General features: G+C 47.5%; 1 protein-coding gene across 1 annotated transcript in view; it reads left to right on the forward strand.

Moving 5' to 3' along the window:
* CABP7 (calcium binding protein 7) overlaps window positions 1-20,523 on the forward strand; it is a 93,156-nt gene that overhangs the window by 1,039 nt on the left and 71,594 nt on the right. The window lies entirely within an intron of this gene.

Here is a 20,523-nt window from a genome sequence, read left to right on the forward strand (position 1 = left end):
AGGCGGTGTCGGGCTGGCAGCGCTGCGGGGCGCCGCGGGGCTGTCCGGGCCCTGGCACCTGTGCCACCGGCGTGCGTGGGTGGCTCTTGCTGCCCAGCGCAGTGACAAAAGCGACTGCGCGCCAGTCGCGTGACAGGTCTGGCTCTCGCTGCCCTAGCGCTGTATCACAACGGTAGGGCACGGGGGGGGGGCGGTGGCTGCCGCCCTGGCATCGTGCCACAGTCGAGGGGCACGAGCCGCTGCTGCTGTCTCAGCACGCCACCGCCGTGTGACGCAGGCCACTGTTGCTGTCCCAGCGCGGTGGCGCAACAGCCTGACATGGGTGACTGTTGCTGTCCTCACTGTGATGCAGGTGATGGTTGCTGTTCCAGCACCGTGTCGCAGCCATATGAAGGGGTCTCCGAACGATGTCACGACAGCATGACACGGGTGACTGCCACCGTCATGGATGGCACTGTGTCACAACAGCATGGCAGATGACTTTTGCTCTCTGGTGCAGTGTTGCGTCAGTGTGATGTGGCTGACTTGTGGTGTCCTGGTACCGTACGACAACACTGTGACTTGGTTGATTCTTGGTGTCCTGGCACTGTGCTACAATATTGGGACATGAGTGACTGTTAGCGTCCTAGTACAGTGTGACAACAGTATGGTATGGGCACCTGTTACTGTGCTAAGTCAGTGTCACAGTCATATGACGTGGACAGGAGTTGTTGGTCACTGTACTTGCACAGGTATAAACACAGGTTGGTTTCTGACTAGCGCAGTGTCTCTATGATACAGCACAATAAATTGTTACTGTATTAGCAGGGTCACAATATTGCATTATGGCCTGTTGTTTCCATCCTAGCACATGTCACACTAAGAGGACATAGGTGATTGTTACTAACCTAACACAATGTCACAGTACTATGACATGGGTAGTTGTGGCTGGCCTAGTACAGTGTCATAAAACTATGACATGGGTGACGCTGTTTTAGCTTTGTGTCACAATGATATGATAGGATTGTAATTGCTGTCCTGTCACAATATCAAAATAGTGTATGCATAATTGTTGCCATCCTGGCATAACGTCACAATAATATGATATAAGCAATTGTTGCTGTATTAGCATGGTGCAATTAACACAATGTCCTATTAAGTTGACAGATTATTGTCGCTGTCCTACTACAGCATCACAATAAGATGACATGAGCAATTGTTTCTTTTTTATCCCACTTTGACAAAGGGGAGATTTGTTTTTCAGCACAGTATGAGCCAAGTGGATTGCTTTTATATAACAATGTATCCTCTATCGCTACAAGTTACTGTTGCTTTATCATGATATAATTGAAAGAACAATTCAATTGTACTTTTCTTACACAAAATATTTTTGTTAAAATATGACTGACTTCCTTTTGTGTAGCTATGCCATACAATATTATATAAGTAAATATTAATTTTCTATATAACTCCATAAAATACTTTTTGTGTAAAATGTTATGCTGTAATCATACCATTAAGATTGTTGCTTTTTAATCACACTGTGACCTGAGCAGCTGTTACTTTCTCATTGTCTCTAGTGGGGTGCTGAGGGCTTTTTATCCAGTATCATGATATGAAGTGAGTAACTGTTACTTCCTAGTCACATTGTGTTGCATATGACTACCACAGAGTACAGAAATGACAGTTGCTTTCTGTGCATGAATGATTGTTGCTTTCCTATCACAACACAATGTGAGCAACTGTTGCTTCCTATTATAGTAGAATGTAATTGTTGCTTTTCTATCACAAAGCAATGTGAGCAGGTGTTGCTTCCCTCTTACAATGCAGTGAGACTTTTGTTTTCCTATTATAATGTGACTCAAGCGACGGCTGCTTTCCAGTCACAGTATACCATGATATGAGGATACCTGCATTTCCCTATCACAGAGCAGCGTAATTGCTGCTTTCCTATTACAGTGTCACGTGAGCAACTTGTTTTCATTTCACAATATTTCATGATATGTGAGTGATGTTTGCTTTTTTTTATGTGAGCTGCTGCTGCCTGAGTCTCAGCAGCTCTGTGTTTTGTCACTTCATTGTCAGTTCTAGCTAGGATCCTCCACTTCAGATTTTCAAAGCAGAGCAGAGGGAGCAGGGAGTGAGAATGTGCTCCCTGCAGAGGTCTCCATCCCATTCCTCCTCCACCCTTTCCAGGCTGGCAGCTTCCTTGGCCCCCTGTGCAACTGGGAATTGCAAGTTTACAGGTAATTTAACTATAGGAGGCAAATCAATTTTCTCTCTACCTCTGCTCACCGATGCTTAAGAATTACTCTCCCAGAAGTTCCTAGCACCAGGTCAGGTTTCTGCTTCTTTAACCCCTGTTACACCATTGCTGCTGACTTTGCAACATCCCTATCTGCTGGTGAATGTCCAAGGAGTTGGGGTGTTCCTCTTTAGTTTCTGCTGGACAGACATGCACCATACCAAACTCACCCAACTCCTTGCCACAAGACTCAGCACAGGCCAAGGACCAAGTGGGTCACAGATACTTGGCTCTGCAGGGTAAGGCTGTAGTGTGTGGGTGGAGTTGGGTGACAAGCCAGCTTTCCTAGCTCCTGCCCCTGCTGTGCCTGTTGTGTGAGTAGAGAGAGGACTTCTTCCTCCAGGCATTTTTTCCCTAAGATGCGATATACTCAGGGGCAAGACATTCTAGCTGATGGCAAGGCCCTTTCAGCTGTTTCCTTTCACTCAGGGAGCAATGGGGCACATGACAATGGTGGGACTGCTCCTTGATCCGTCTCAGCCAGTCTGGTAGGTCAAGGAGAGCAGCTGTACAAGCAGGACACCTAAGCATCCCAATTGCTATCAGCACATAGGGCCTGAAGCACTGGGGAATGTGGCATTCCTCTCTCTCTTGCATGTACAGTACTTCTCTGCTCACCATTCCCAGGTCTAAAACTTCCTTCCAGTCTCTTGTTTATAAGGGATAACTCAACAGTTCCCGCCCCCCACCACCACCCCAAACTGGCATGGAGGAAGCAGGAACACTGCACCTGCATGGAGCAGGCCCATGTCTTTAGACTGTCCAGTTAACCAATGGCCTATTCAGTAAGGTGTCAAGTCCCCTGTACCCTTTGAGGCCAATTGCTTCTGGGAAGTGCAAAGTCCCCAGAAGGCACCTCAGTGTGTAAAACAGCACTGCCATGGGGAAGGGGCTTCTTGCTGGCCCACAGCCTGAAGTCAACTTCTGTACAGAAGAAGATGGATAGCTTGGGGATATATTTAGAGGGTTGCAAGTATCTTTGGAAGTTGTGGGGTTCACTGGGGCTTGGAAACCTAGCATCTTACTATGTCATCTTAACCCGCATTTATGTTCAAGAGTGAATCAGGTTTTTCAGAGGCATTAAGGGATACCGAGCACATGTCCAGAGTAGGAAAGTTGAGCTATGGACACTCCATAGATGACACCCCTTTACTGCTCCTGTCTTTACACTTCTAATGTGTCTTTCATATTTCCTGCTCCCCCTCTTTTCTCTCCATTCATTCTCTCTCTCTCTCTCTCTCTCTTTCTCTCTCTGTCTCCCCCACCCCCCTCTGTCCCTCTTTCCTTTTGTTCACAGTTTTCTTAACAGCCACTTTCCTTAAATGGAACATGAGCCCAGTAATGTAGCAGCTGACTCACTGGGACCAAATTCCTGTGTGGTGTAAGCCCGTTGAAGTCAGGGGGTTTACCCCAGGATGGAACTTGCCCCTGGGCACAAAATTAGACAGTGAAGAAGGATGATCCCATGATTAAGGCATCAAACTGGGACTCAGGAATTCTGGCTTTGGATCCTGCCACTGACTCACTGCATGACCTTGGGCAACTCCCTTTACCTCCTTTCAGAGCCTTCCCACCAAGATGTAAAGCAGGATGATTTCCCTTCTGTTAAGACTGTAATGTCTCCAAAACTGGATCCCATTAATTTCTAATGGGACCCAGCACAGTGGAACCTGGATGCTGGTTGCAGATCTGTTTGCCAATGTCATGCTAAGGAGAAGTTAGTCCATTCCCAAGTATGACACTTGTGACTGTACCTGACTCTGAGTCACTGCTGATGCTGTGTCAATGCCTAGGCTTCCTGGTGCTGTCTGCCTCCATCACAGCCTGCCTCAGCAAGCTTCAGAGGGAAGCTACGCACTATGTGAGGAAACACAGTTCATTTCCTTTGTTTACAAAATGTCACCTTTTCATTTCTTCCATCACTTCTTGTTCTTGTGTTAGGGGATGGGGTGGATGGGAGCTCTCAGCCATTTGGGTATCTGCCTCCATCACTATCTGTATCTCTGTCCAATCTCTTGTCCTTCTTTGCCTCTCCACACTGACCCGCTTCTTCTCTCCAGAAATATCCCCCCTCCCTCACTGCCATTCCAAAGCCTCTGATCATTTGCACTGCGGCATCTTCTCCAATTGTCCTTTTGGAGGAGAGGAGGGGGCTGAGGCTGAACACAGCAGCCAAGGTGAGTACAAGCCAGTCCTTCAGAGAAGGTCATCCTCCCTGGTCTTTCTTGTACACCGTGAGCTCTTCTATGCATCTCCACCCAACCCCCACCTCATTGTCTCTTGGTCTCATATGCTGTCCTGAGGCTTTTCTGCCTCTCAAGCATACCTGCTGCAGTTTGTTCTCTCCTTTATGAAGCAAAGCCTCTCCTCCTGTCCTGGTCCTCCTCTTTGCTTCTCATGAATACAAAATATCCCTTGTCCCTGCTCTGCTGCCCCAAAACTTCCTGTCTCCTCATCTTCTCAGTGCTGCCTCACTTCTCCCCACAGTGCAGCATAGTCTTATCATAGTTTCTTCCCCAGCCTGGGCCCTTCTCCCCAACATCCTTTCCATGTCAGCAAGAAGGCTCCTTGTCTGTCTCATAGGCAATAGTGCAACTAGGGGTGGGAGACTGAGGCATCAGCCCTGATTCCTGATTTTCAGGGGCAAAAGAATGGCTGCCACTGCCACCCAGTGCACAGAGACTGCTTGTTTGGCCTGTCCTCCTAAGTCAGGGTAAAACACTGGCTACTCTTGTTTCTGTGTAGAAAGCATGTCTCCCCTTTGTCTTTGCCAGCCTGGAGAGGGACAGCTGATTTGTTTCCATGTTGGAGAAAAGATTCTTCACCCCCACACTAGATCATTGCACTTGCTCTTCTCTAGGCCTTTGCTGCATTATTTGCATATGCAAGTTATCCAGAGAACTTGGATTTCTCATTACAGTACCTGTGCCTCCCAGCCCACAAGCAAATTGGGGCCAACACTTCATGCTCTGAGCTACCCATACCCATTCTGGTCAGCTCCCTGAAGGAGGAAACAGGTGAGAAATTAACAGGAGCAGATACTTGAGAGTTGGCTCCAACTATGAGCCTGAGCCTGTGCCCTAGCTATAACAGAGAGGCATTAGCTAACATGCAGAGGCAGGCAACAGCTAGATTTGCTGAAGGCCTTTTGCAATATCTATGTGAGCTGCCTTTTCTCCAGTTCACCAGCCTCTGCAGAAAAACCCAGTACTCTCTGAGTCTATACTGCAGTGACTGCAGCTCCTGTAGATATACCTAGACAAGACATGCCTGAGCTACTTTGCAACTCACAATGTAGCAATGGTAATGCAGAGTTCAGCACAGGCTGCAAAACCTGCTTCCCCATCTTGCACCCTCTTCCCTCCCCTCCTTCCCCCCTCCCTCCCCACCATAAACCAGGCAGACAAATGGTCCTTTCCAGAGGAGACTATGGCAGGGCAGAATGCAACACTACCAGCTGCTTGCTCTCCAAAACTTCCCATGTATACCCCGCCTGTTATCATCCTTTGATCATTCCTAAATGGGCTTTAGCCCCTTGCTTCTAAGCCAGCACAACCATGTACACAAAAACTCCTGGACAGCTCTATCATAGCTTTATGACCAAAGGACACACACACCCATGTCCCAGATATGTTTAATCTCCTGATCAGCACTAAAACCCCCAGCCTACTTTTCTAAAACACCAAGGGATTATATGGGAAGACTCTCTATGTAATGGGGGAGAGGAAACTGAGGCACAAGGAGATGAAGTGACTTGTCTGAGGTCAGTAGCAGGGCCAGGTATGGAACCCAGAAACTGTTGATTCCTTGCTCCCTTCTGTGCCCATTCCATTACATACCACTGCCACTTATTTTCAGTCAACAAGGAAAGGAGTACCCCATCTAGCCCACACCAAGCATTGATGAAACTCTGCCTGCTAAAGGGAACCCCCCAGAATATGGTATGAGCAGAGGTTATATTACTGGGGTTGTCTGCATTAAAAAGGAAATGAAGAGGGAGGCATCCAGTAAGTGTACATGCAATAAAGTATGATCTAGGGAAGACAGAGAGGGAGCTTCTCTTCTCCTTGTTTCGTAGCTGAAGAACAAGGGGCATTCACTGAAATCAGAAGGGTTGGAGGAATTCATCACTGCCACTGGGAGTCATTAAGGCCAAAAATGTAGCAAGAGTCACAACAGGACCAGATATTTACATGAATAATGAGAATTTTCAGAGGTCTTGTAACAAGATTTTGGCTGGAACAAGATTTTGGAAGGGAAGCAGAACCTGGTGCTCCAGGGCTTAAGTTGATCCCTAACTGCTAGAGATAAGGATGAGACCTAATGGGGGTATGCTTGTCTAACTTCAGCTGCTGCAGGGCTCTGACACCTCCTCTGAGGTACTTCATGCTGACCAACATCTGAGATAGGCAACTGGGCTAGATGGACCTGATGCCCGACCCGCACTGGCAACTTCCTGCCAGGAAACACCACAGTCTGTGAAACTGTGAGCATTTGTCAGGCAAAGGCCTGTCTGGGATACTTGGATCTGGTGGAAGGAAGAATATTTCTACTATCCTGGAATTCTCCTAGGATATCACCCTTCATCCAGGAAGTCAATTTATCAGTGCTCTGCTGGGATGTACTTTTAGTTAGGGGGACTTGATCCCTAATTGGTGTTGTCCAGAAGGACATCCTAGGGATCATCCTAGGGACATCCTAGGGATGTCATAGGCAGCTATGGTGTGTTTAAGACGATCAGGAAGCACTGTCAGCCAAGATAGGCCCCTTGGCATCACTTGTCAGTTCCTACATACCACATTACATGAAGGGCAACAGATACTCAGCCCAGGGGGCTGAATTTACCCAGAATTATACCTTCGCCCTGACAGGTGAATTGCCCCATGTGCTGTATAATCCCAAACAGTTTAAATTCCTGGAGAGGGCACTAATGAGACTGGTATCCCTAAATCGATTGTCAAAGAGTTTGAATCCAGGAACCTCCAGATCTTCAAGCATGAGTATCTGGTGCTTGGACTGAAAGAGGAGATTTGTGCAAGTACAATAGCAAGCTCCTAGAATGCTCTGGTTGGCCCAGCCAGTAGTAGGACAGCAATCTGTATTGTGTTAAGAAGGCAGGTTCCTTTTGCTCTGTGGTTTCCAAGACTGCTGAGTGGTAATAGAGGAGAATTTTGCTCAAGGCAGGTTCTCATGCAGCTCTTCCCACCCTACCTGGGGGCAGAAGCAAATGATAGATTAGGAAGCTCAGACTAGAAGACAGACTCCCGCTTGTACCATCTTGTTATTTGACTTTGGGCTGTGTATCTGCTGTTTGTCGATACAAATACATCACACGGATCAATTCAATTAGGCCTTGGTTCCTTGGCAGCTACAAACCATCGCATATGGATGAGCTAGGAGTGGACACCGGTGGGAAAGAGGGACCAGGACACACAGTACAAATCAGTGACAGGAAGAATAGGACAGGGACTGTATCTTCTGTTATGTCTGTTAAGCACCAGGCAGACACTTAGACGGCACAAAGGAAATGATCGATCATATTAATGAAGCTCAGTCATTACACTTGGCATCTTCAAGGTGCTTGCAGACATCAGCTAATTAATCGTTACAAGCCCATGGGAATTTGGAAAGAATTTGCTCCTTATTACAGATAGGGTAATTGAGGCACTGTCACTGGAAGCGTCCAGGTCCCATCCTTGATTCCTTGGAGTTCCTTAAAGTGAGAATATGGGACACTAAAGGCAAGCACAGAACTGTTTTTTGAGGACATCTGTCCAGTTATCACAGAGGCCTTGTCCACACATGGAATTTACCCTTGTTTTGATGGATATCAGTTTAAAATCCCATTTAGTTAAACTGAGGCAAGTCCTTGCAGGGACTCTGTAGTCTCAGTTTCTATCTGGTTCAGCTTGTGCCTGTACATTGCTCTATGTACACTTAGCTGATACAAACCAGGTTTCAAGCAATTTAAGATGCCCAAGCTGGGGTTTGTGCCAGTTTAATTAAAGCACTTAAATTTTGTGCCTAAGTCAGGCCTTACTTCCAAAGCCACACATCAGTTTGCAAGGGACCCCTGAAATCCTGTAGATGGTTCACGCCTTGGCTGGGATGACATAGTTGGGGATGGTCCTGCTTTGATCAGGGGGTGGAACTAGATGACCTCCCAAGGTCCCTTCCAACCCTAATTTTCTGTGATTCTATGGACCCCCCTGGATGGGAGGCAGCCTCTTCTGGGATAGTGCCACAATCCTGGTCAGGGTACTGCAGTTTATATTCACCCCAGAGTGCCTACCTGTACAGAATCACTGAGAACTCTGAGGGTCTTTAGGCCAGAGGAGGCTCCAGCCTTCTGGGTTTATCGAGAAAGGAGGTGCTGACTCAGGGGCTACTTTTAAAACAAAAATAGTCACCCTTCACTGCTTCCACAGTTCCCACTCTGTTCACATCTCTCTGCCCTTTTTGCAAGTCAACAGCAAAGTACCTGAATCCTGCACTGACATCCTGGTCTCATTTAAGTCAACAGGGATTTCGCAGTGGACAGGATTTTACCGTAGAAGAATCCCCACCTTCTCCAAAGAGGGAGATCAGTTTAGAGCAGAGACAATATGGGGCTTCCTAGGATCAGCTCTTCAGGAAGAAGGGCACATGAAAGCTGATCAAACAGAAGTGGTGGCCCGTGAAAAGGACAGAAGGGCTGGTTTCCCATTTCACCATCCTCTTGGAGTCTGAAATGAAGCCTGAACAAACCTGGCCCCAATTTCACAGCCAGGCCCTGAAACAAACCGGTTCTAAACAAACCGGTGTGCGGTGGCTAGGAGTGGTTTGACAGCTGCTCAGTGGTGAAGTGAGTTGGTGACAGCTCAGCCCAGCTTCCAGCACACAGTCCCCCAATTCCTCCACTGCCATGCATGAAAATAATGAGCCATCTCAGGAGACATGCCAGCTACTGAACGGGCACCAGAGCCTGACTTCCCCTCTCCTGAGGGCTTGTCTGGACAAAGATGCTTTTTCACAGTGAATCAGACTAACCCAAATCAAGGCCACTTTAATCCTGAATGTGTGTGCTCTCCCCTAACCCTCCTCCCTGTCTTCACTATCTCTGCCCTCCCCCCTGCCCCCACAGCATCTTTCATATGATTTTACTAATCCATTTTGATTCACAGTTATTGTTCATTTGGTTTAACTTTCCTGGGTGTCCTCATGTAGACAAGCCCTGAGAAGCCGTCCTTCCAGGGCTGGGAGCCAGACATCAGGGATGCTCATTTTGTTCCTGCCTGTGCTGTATCATTTCAGCAGTAGAGCAGGAGCTCGCTGGGCTTGGTAAATGGCACTTAAACCTGCACTTGGAGAACATGGGTCTTTGTCTCCCTCTAGCGGCTGGTCCATGCAGGAGGTTAATGAGTTGGTTATGGGTCTGAGCCAAAGGGCTGATTCTTTCGCTCAGTTAGGAGTGGCTGATGCCCTTAAAGCCTTAAATCTGAAGTTCAAACAGTGATGACAGCCCACTAGTTACATCTTACTGGGTCTCTGCATGTTACCTGGTGATGCAGTGTTTTTGCATCAGTGTGTGGAGACTGGATGCAGCAGGGGGAAAAGAAAGGAGCTTATTCCCCCCCTCCCCGCCAATCCCCCAAACTAGCTTCCATCCCCTCAGCACAACAAAGGGCTCCCTTCCCCTTTCACAGTGCAGGATCTGGACTGATGTGAAAATGGGAGCTCCGGGCTTTTGCCCAGCACACACTGAATGGCCCAGCAATTTCCTGGGGGTTGGCTTTATGGACTGAAGATTGATTTTATGGAGGAAAAAAAAAGAAACAAAGGCAACTCACTGAGTTTATAATGGTAATTTGCAGGAGGTACATTCTGAGCTTTTATAAAAGGAGTCAGCAGAGTGAGGGAGGGCAGACTCACGCCAAGCACCACTCAAATACCACAGCTCTGCCTCTTCCTCCCCACATTTGTTCACTCTGCTCTCCTCTTCTCTTCCGCCCCCGCCAAATTCCCTTCTGCACCCCTGGCTCTTTCTATCCATCTTCCAGTTTTTTCTCCCGGCCTCTGAACCTCCCCATCATTGTCCCCTTCATCCACTCCTCAGTTCTCTGGTTCTGTCCATTTCTTCCCTCCTCCCACCTCATGTTCACCTCCTCTATCCTCCTCCATCCTCCAGCACTACCATACCCACCCCACACCAACCCCTGTGCTGGGCTGAGGAGACAGAAGGCACTAGCAGTAGCGGGGCGGCCCTTTCTCCTATATCTCTATGGGGGCACAGATGCCAGATCTCCCTTCAAAGGAGCAGGGGGAAATTTGGAAACTCCTGGATGGGACATTTCTGCTGTGAAGCGGTGGTGCTGCTGCTTTACCTGGAGACGGGAGATGCTCAGGGCCCTAGTCACATACCCTGTCCTCCTGCTGTTTCCATTTTTTCATTGCCTTCTGGATGAGTGAAGAAAGCCACTGTTAGACTCTGTGGCACGGGCTTATCCCTCATCCCACCTTCCCATTTGATGCCTTGAACTAAATCAGCCTAACAAGGCTTTTGTGCCCTGGGGCCCTGGACAATTGCTCTGGTTGCTCACTCTTAAAACTATAGTGGTGCTGGTGAACCCTCCCTTCACTGGCTAGTGAGGAGCATGTTTGGGGCAAGCAAGCAGAGGTGGGAACTCTCCCACAGCAAGGGACACACATATTTTGACCCTTGCTGCCTCCGTCCAAAGGGCTTTCAGCCCAGGCTCTTACCTAACACTAAATGCACCAAGCGAGCTCAGAACCCCTGACACTGGAAAGTGCCTGGATCTGGGGCTCACGGCTTAAAAAGTCATTTGATCAAGCCCTTTGTTGTGCATTTCCCCGGCTCTCAGAACGGGCACTGCAGGAGACAAAGGGAGTGCAGAGGCAGTTAAATGACAGCTTAGTAAATACAGCTCCAGCCTGGACTGTGAACAAGGCAGAGACACTGAGCTCCTTAAATCTAGAGACACAAGAGAGACCAGCAACTGCACTTCCTACCTCAACGCCTTGCCACTCACTGCTTTAGCATGCTCTCAGGTATGGAGGGCACAGGAACAATCACTGTCCATCACTGCGGAGTAGCCAAAGAGACCCCTGAGAGGGCACGGGCAGCTTTTGTTCTCTCTCCCACTGCTGGATCCTGGTAAGAGCTGCAGGCGCCCCTCAAATCAGGATGCCCATGAGGGGCAGAGAGATGCAAATGCATTGCTGGCAGCACAATTCCTCTCTCATTTGAGGATTAGGAACTGGTGGAGGTACTTCAGAGGACAGTAACACAAATGATGCCACAGCTGGAGGCGAGATTAGGAGAGCAGAATATGCAGAGCAGTCACAGAGGAGAGGGCAGGAGAAGTGTCTGCTCACAGCTGAGGCAGCATGGATGAGAGGCCTGGGACCTAGAGGCTCCTGGGGCTCTATTCCTCACTGCTGTGTGTGACTGGCATTCACCAAAGCTAAGGGGCGGCTGGTGCTCTACAGCAAAGGAGCCTGAGGCACTTCTGAGAATCCCACTAGGTTCCTATCTGCATCATTAAGCACCTAAATACCTTTCAAATCTTCCCCTCAGGGCTCAGCAGTGTTCTGTGGAGACCTGACCTATCTAGTCAAATTGGCAAAAGCCGCCTTTGGATGGTGGCACCATTTTCAAGGTGCTGAGCTCCCCTGAGTCCCACCTTATTCCCATTCCCCCACGTGATGTCTTGCTCCCCCTTCTGCTGCTGGCAGCACCACCGGTTTGGGAAGTGCACAGGTTAGTGAGTCATCATGCAATCCCTAAACACTGCCACACCATCTCTTTGCTATAGCATAGGCTCAGTGTGCTGCCTGGTGCACTGGGCTTGCTCATGTGCCCATCCTGGGGAGGACTCAATGCCATTATCCAGGCTCCATATCAGGTAACACTTTCAACCATCATACTTCTGCTCAGGAGCCTTCCAAAGACAGAGAAGTAGCATTATATCCATCGCATTGAAGGGAACTATTGCAGCACAAGATCTGGCCAAGGTCATACAGCGTGTCTATGGTAAAGCCAGGACCTGAACACAGCTGTCCCAACTCCCATTGCTGTCTGTGCCCATGGGACTGGCCTCCCCATGGAAAAAGGCATAAGAGCATTTCTCCAAAACGTTTTCTCCTCTCCCCCATTACTAGCCTTGTTGTCACAGAAGGCAGATGAATGTGAGCTGCTCATGCCCTGTGGGGAAAAAAATCAGGTTAGGGCATGGACTTCCCTGCACTGTCTACATCCTTCCAGCCAGCAGGTCCCAGAAGAGGAGGCTATAGGCCCTTCCAGGCAAGGAGCCACCAATCACTCTGACCTACTGTCCTGCCTGCTGCCTCTGCCTTCTTAGAGATATGTGCCAGTGGTAAGAACTTGGTATCAAAGCCACTTGTTTTTTCTGCCTCATGTGATTCTAGAAGATCTTGGAAGAAGGGAGTGAAAAACAAGCCAGAGACATGGAAGGGATATGTGAAATCACTTCAAGTTCTGAATAACCTTTCTTGATGATTAAGAAAGGTTATTCAGAAGGCCTTTCTTCAGAAGGCCTCTGAAGAACGGCCTTCAGGCCAAGATCCCCTTCCCCAACACATGTTAACAGAGCGCATCTACACAAGACACTTAATGTGCAGTAGCTTAATAGCACTGTGCAGTAGTGTGCTGGACAAAAACTGTGATAATAGGCTACTGTAGTGTGTGGTAGTATTAGGCTACTGCACAGTAAGCATCACTGAAAACCTGTGCACCGGCACTACTGCACAGTAATTCTAGTTACTGCAGATTTAGTTAGTACTTCATTAAGCAAATAGTAAATTAAATGTGCAGTAACTACTGTGGATTAATGAACATGTAGACACCCCCACAATCTCCCTCCTGACTCCCAGAAGAGATGACTGTTTAAGAGTTTCTTTTTCATACATTCCCTTTAATTCGCTGATTCTTTTCTAATTATTTCCCTTTTCTTATCTGGTTGTTTCAGTTTTGTCTCTCTTCCTCTCCCTTTTCTCTCTCCTGCACCCCATTCACAAGGTATCTCTTGCACCAGAACAGCCTGTGTTCAAATCTGTTCACTCTTCTAATGTCTGGCTCTCTTTTTCCCTCTTTCTTTCTACTACTTCTACTTGATACTGCAGTGATTTCATAATGGCTGCTTTGTGATATAATTACTGTTTCCATGGCAGTACATTGTGATGTCACCCAGGAGGGGACCCTACTTTGGGATGCTGTGGCTTCTTGTCATGTGGCTCAATGCAAAAATTGATAATCCCACCTTTCTTTTTCTAATATCGAACCCATTTCCCTTGCTTTCTGGAAAACCTTCACTGTTCATTCCTAGCTCTGCCTGTAGTGAAGCTCCTCACTGTTCCCTGCAATATACTACATACACCCATCTTGGGATGAATGTAGGAACACCACTGAGCAGAGCACCACCAGGTCAGCTTCCACCTCTTCATGTGACATACTCTGGCTCTACCTCCCATTCCAGAAAAATGCTCTTCACAGAATCAGAAATTTGAAAACAAAGTGTTTCCTAATCAAGCAAATGAGTGCTAGACAGCTTTATTCTTTTATAAGATGCCCATTTTTAAAAGCAAGGGTAATTAAATACTGGACTAGTTAACCATTAATGGAAATTTTGGAATCAAGTTCAGAGGTTTTCCAGCTATGAATCTATGAACATTTCTCATCATTTAACTCATTAGCACCCCTTTCTAGTGCTCCCATCCAAAAGCCAGTGCCTTACACCAATCAAACCAATACCAGGGAATCCTGCAGGCTGCATGGCACAAGGTCCTATTCCTGTGATAACTATTACCCAGAGCAGCATGATTTAGTGGATAGAATGGCTAGGAACAGAACTGTATTTGCCCCTAGACAGGTTTTGCCCATGTTTGTTCCAGAACAAATGTCTTGGGATCGGTGTGTACAGATATCATTTATCTAATCAGGGTTTAGTGTGCAGCTAAATGCACTGCTGTTTTTTTGCCATTCATTCAATGATGCAATCCCAGGATAACCATTCAGATGCACTTTGCCTCCAGGGATAAACAGTGTTTCTTACCCCATGAATCTTAAGATTTATCCTGAAATAATGGATACGGATGTCTGAATGATTGCATTTCCTCCTGGGATAAAATGATTTATTCTGTGACAAATGTGACATCTGTTTGTAGCCTACTTGCAAGACCTGGGTTTTATTTCTGTCTCAGCCAAGTGACCTTAGATGAAGTGTTTCACTTTTCCTTTCTCATCTACCCCCTATCCACATAAACTATAAACTTTCTAGACAGAGCTTGTTTCCTGCCAAGCGTATGCTCAGCACCAAGCACAATGGGGCCCAATCTCAGTTGAGGCCCTTGGTTGCTATTGTAAAATAAATAATACGTTTTGTCAACAGGACTGCACAACTCCCACCCCCACCCTCCCTACAAATGCAAAACCCCCATCTCTGGACAATTGAGGATATCCCAAAGCATGGTTCTGCTCTTTAGCAACAGAAAATCCCTTACATAGATTTTGCCTGACCTTAATCCCTCTGACTTCTTCACTGTGTCTGCCATTGCAGCTAAACATCTAAAACTCCCAGGGAAACCATGTGCTGAGCTGTTAATAGAAAAGGAGGAATTGCTGACAAAAAAATCTGTGTGCTCAAGATGGAGGCACAATATTCTCCCACTACAGGGCATGATGCTCTGGTTGGACAAAGCTCTAAGACCTCTGCATGGGTCTCACACCACTATAATACTGAAAATCTGCACCAGCGCCCCCAGAGAATCAGACCATTGGCCCATCTAGACCAGCGCCCTGTCTCCAACAATGACTAGCACCAGCTGCTTCAAAAAAAGGTACAAGAACCCTGGCAAATATTTTGTTATGTCAAAGCCTGCTCGTAAGAGAAGCTTCTTTTTGAGCCCATTAGCTAAAGGGACATATGACTGGAAGGCGCCAGATGGACTGAGTCCAGAGACTGCTTAATGTCCTGAAGCATGTGGATTTATAACACCTGTCAATCCATGGGGACCAAAAGAATCACGGAATCATAGAAAAATAAGTATGAGAGGAACCTCAGGAGGTCCCATCTAGTACAACCCCTTGCTCAAGGCAGGATCATCCCTGTCTAAAACCATTCCAGCCAAGGGCTTATGTAAGCAGATATTCAAACTTCAAAGGATGGAGATTCCTGAATCCCTGTAGGTCATCTGTTCCAATGCTTAACCAACCTCAAAGTAAGAAAGTTCTTCTTAATATCCAATCTACATTTTCTATGTTGCATATGGGATGTATTCTGCATTTGTTCACCAGTGGAAAACTGCTGTTTGTGTCATAGTTGTGTAACCCATTGGTGCAAGTGTGTTCTAAGTTCACCGGTGCACTGAGTCTCAAAATATGAACCTGCTACAGACACCAGCCTTGGCTCCTTACCTCACACTGTTGTAGCTTAAGTATTTAGCTCCTGAGCACCATGGATTAGTTCAAGTATGATGGCCAAGATGGTAGTCATCATACTGGCTCTTCTTCCTTGTTTCCAGATGCTGAACTGCATTAAAAGAAGCCAAGGACTTTAAACCCAGTCTTAATGCTGCTTTACTGGTTAAGCCAGGAATAGAGCTGCTATGGAGATGTTATAGGGCTATGAACACAAGAAGAGGAGATCTATTCAACAGCAAATGGATTTGCCCTGTAGAACAGTTCCTAGCCCAACATCCCTGGTGCAACTACCACACTTCCAGTGGTTCAACCTCAAAAAGGGACAAGGTTTGCAAACAAGCTCCAAAACCAGCCACCACTGCCACTAGATATGCCATTGTTTGCAAAATACCTTCTACATGTAGCCCGGGTGTACACAGAGTATGTAACCCCCCGCTCTGAATTGAAGGGGATTGTCAGCAGACAGAGGTGCTGTGGGAGGGAACTGTCAACTGCAGTTTCCCCTCAGTTCCCTATAGAGTCAGGCCAAACTCAACTGCTTAACTATATACAGATTTATTAATGAATAAAATAAAGTTACACACACACACACACACACACACACCACATATCTATAATCACTTACTCAATGGTACAGGACTATATTATATACTTGACTTATACCTCCTATAGAGCTTCAACCCACACTGGTAAGCAACAGATCTGGAACAAGTAAGTATAGGTAAATACAGTACGTCAACAGGAATAAATGCAATTAACTATTTACAGTCCATGAAAGAACATTGTCATGTATGAAGTGGAAATCAAAGATAAGAATACACTTGTACTCACATTGGCAATGTGTAGGGGGTGCACACAGGTGCATGCGCACCCCCTGAGATCAGCCGTGCACCCCTGTAAGCTCCAGCCACAAAACCGGAAGTACACTTTCAGTTTCGCCACTGGCTCAGTCAGAAACATGTCGTTAGCACAAATAACAAAATATGAGGTGCTTGCTCACCCTTGCAGGTGTTGAGGGTGCTACTATGCTAGGGTTTCCCCATTCAGTGAGGGGAGGCCTGGCCACAGCTCTGCCAGGGAAAAAGGGGACGATGCTCCAGGCCCCTCCGACCCCTTGTGGGCTGGGACAGGAGGACTTACCTCACAGGGGCCACTGCCGGCTCCCTCCAGAGGATTCCCTCCCCTGTGGGATACCCTTGTTCCCAGCACTAACAACCCACAGTGATGCGGGGCTGCTCCAGCTCTGTGGCACGGTAGCTGGCCACTGCCCAGGCTCTCTCCTGTCCTGAAGCTTGCTTGCAGCCCTGTGCATCAACCCATGCACCATTTGGCTTGCTCCTTATGGCAGGGGTTGGAGGCCCGGGCTGCCTTGTATGACACCGGGGCTCAATCAGCTCCTGGACCCACTGAAGAGTGCTGCCGCATCAGCAGCCTGGCCTTGTGCCAGGGGTTGGAGACTCAAGCCACCTTGAAGCAGCTCCCAGAGTCCCGGTCCCATCTTGGACCCTCTGTGCAGCAACCCCTGCACCGCACTCCTGGCCGCATGCCAGGGGTTGCAGGCCTGAGCTGTCTCAAGCGGCTCCCAGGGTCTGGGCTCTGTGCATCGATCTGTGATCTGCTCCCTGGCCACCTGCCAGGGGATGCAGACCCAGACTGCCACAAGCAGCCCCAAGATCTGAGCCCCGTGCGCTGCTCTGCGCACCGATGGGGCTGAGGCATCGGTCCTGGCGAGGGGGCGGGTCTTCGGGGCTCTTCTGGGTGCTGCTTCACCTGCTGGGCAGCTCTTCCCCAGCTCTTCTTAGCCCCTTTTTCCTTCATCGTCCCCCAACGTGTCTGCCATGTGCTGGGCACATGGCTCCTTTTTATTCACTTTGGAGGCTCCACCCCCGAAGTCTTGCTGGATCTCCAAAATGCAGGCTTCAAGCAGGTCTGGGAGGCTCCTTGCCCTGCCCCTGCCCCTCAGCGTGGGTTCAGCTCCACCCAGCCCTTACCTGATCGGTGGATGGGCTCACCAATCAAAATGAAGATTTTCCAAGCCCAGGATATGCGGGGTTGAATTGGTAAGTCCACCACATACATTATAACATGCTTGGTTGCCCAGCTGCACTGACACCAGGACATCTGGCAACCCTCTGGAGGAATGGCTCAGTCTCCTGGCAAGTGAGCTTAAACTGCAGCCATCTTGATGGAAAGCAAGAGTGAGATCCATGTCAATGAGAGCCTCTAAAATGCCTTTAGGTAAGGAGAGTAGGGTGCTTGTCAGAGCAGAGCAAGACCTGAGCTGTCCCAAGCTACATCAAAAGGCTCTCTGTTGCAAATTACATTTTTGCTCACGTCAGAATAATTCACTTCATGAACACCATTATGTGCAGGGAAAAGCACTGCTTAATTCACAGAAGACCTGACATGCTGTGCCCCCATTTCCAAGTCAGGAGTTCAAACACAGAAGCACTGTGTTTTCTTAATTTAATCACAGACAGTTAAATAATTTCTTCATGTGTCTTGCATTTTTAAATGTTTTCTCAGAGAACAAGCTTTACACAAGGAAATACCTGGTTACACAGTACAAATTACAGGCATTGACTGGACTAGTTATATTGCTGACATTGGCCAACAGCAAGCAAAGCCTAACACCTTCCCAAGCCAAACATTCATGAACAAGAGCTGGGCAGCTCAGCCATAAATGAAGCCAACACTTTTACCATTGCTCTCCTAACTGGCTTCTCTCTCTGAAAAACACTAAATTGAGTCCGCCGATTTCTTTGACCTAAAGGGTGAATCTAACATTAACCAGTAACTCCCAGATTAGTCTGAGAAGTTTCACTGTCCCCTTGCTGCTAGGGCAGAGTTAAGGTTATGATAGCTCCATGAGCCAGATTATGTGGTACGTTGTTTTAAAGCCACCTTAACTTTAAAGTTCCTGGAGTTTTTAACATTAAAGTCTTTGAAGGGTCATCCACCTTCAGAATACCCCCATGTTCTTGAAGTTTTGCACTTTGGTGGGAAAATAATCCCTTAGCCAGAGACAGCTCTTCAAAATAGCTTGGGCCTAGTCAGCTTGAACTGTGATATGTATAAAGGGACTAGTTGCATTGAAGGCTGGAGGAAGTTACCAACAGAATAAAGCAGGAAGAGGAATTTGTGCTATCCACACCTCCAGTCTCCCCTCTCCCCATTCCCCCCACCCCTAACCACAACTTACCTCACATGTGCATAATGCAATGGCTGTGACATAACAGGCTAATTTAGCCAAGTATATAAGGGAAACCTGTCCCCACAGCTCAGCCAAGGCATTCTCAGGCCCTCTGGCTGATCAGCCCATTCTCAGGGTAAGAGGATGAAGTGACACCTGCCCCAGCCTGAAAGAAAATAAAGACTGAACACTTTGCTTTTATGGTTCAGGCAGATGCATCTTTATGAGCCAAACACAAGAAGCACATTCATGCCACAAGATGGGGGCAGGGAGCAGAGATGGAGAATGAAGGGAGAAAGGAGAGGGGAATACTGAGAAGTGGATGGAATGACAGAAAACATGAATATTGGGGGACAGAAGATGGAACTAGGGGGAGAGAGGAAAAGGGGAATGGGAAACAGAGAAGTGAACGACAAAGAAATGGAGAGAAAGAGAAAGCAGGAGATGAAAGATGAGGAAGTAAAATGGTTTGCAATCTAGCGAAAGAATATAAGATGCAGACAGAAGGAGGGAAGCAGAGAAAATTGATATGATGGAGAAAGATGGATTTAGCTAAAGAGATTGGAGAGCTAGAGAGAATGGATATAGAGGAGCAAGAATTGGGGGGAGGAGATAATAGAAAATATGGGACAAAGAAGAAAGGCAGAATCAGTAACAAAGAAAAGGAGTGAGAGAAAAGGAAGGAGCAATGGGACTCCTAAATCTTACCAAATAAGTGGCATGAAGAAACATTCAATGAGAAGGGGATGCAGGTGCTATGAGAGGGAGGGAACAGATAGCCAGGTCCAGAAAGAAGAACAAATGAAGTCAAGGGAGATGGGGAAGGCAGAGAAGGTTGTACTTAGTGTATGAAAAAAGGAGTTTACCAGTCCTGGGAGCACAATTCTGCTTCACCTAACACATGACCAAAGTGCAGTTTGTAACCAATTCTGAGTTACCTGATTAAAGGGTTATGAGGGATTCATGACCTCCTCCAGGCATGTAAAGGCCCCCATTACAGGAATAAGGAAACTTCTGTAAATTTCTGGAGGCTGATGCTATTCCTATAATGGGGGCACATAGGGGCCCAGAGGGCACAATGACCTGCTCCTTATGTCAGGTAACTCCCAAGTTGGTCATAGACTGCACCTTGGCCATCTGCTAAGTGAAATCATAGAATCATAGAAAATTAGGGTTGGAGGGGACCTCAGGAGGTCATCCAGTCCAACCCCCTGCTCAAAGCAAGACCATCCCTAACCAGATCATCACAGACAAAGCTTTGTCTAGCCAGGTCTTAAAAACCTTCCAAGGATGGAAAGTCCACCACCTCCCTGCGTAACCTGTTCCAGTGTTTTACTATCCTCCTAGTGAGAAAATTCTTCTTAATATCTAACCTAAATTTGCTGCAACTTGAGACCGTTGCTCCTTTTTCTGTCATGGGTCTATCTGCCACCATTGAGAACAGTCTAGCTCTGCCCTGTTTCGAACCCCCCTTCAGGTAGTTGAAGGCTGCTATTAAATACCCTCTCTGTCTCCTCTTCCGTAGACTAAATAAGCCCAGTTCCCTCAGTCTTTCCTCATAAGTCATGTCCCCCAGCCCCCTCACCATTTTTGTTGCCCTCTGCTGAA

This window comes from Alligator sinensis, unplaced genomic scaffold (genome assembly GCF_000455745.1).
Source record: "Alligator sinensis unplaced genomic scaffold, ASM45574v1 scaffold216_1, whole genome shotgun sequence".
In the NCBI taxonomy this organism is placed as follows: Eukaryota; Metazoa; Chordata; order Crocodylia; family Alligatoridae; genus Alligator; species Alligator sinensis.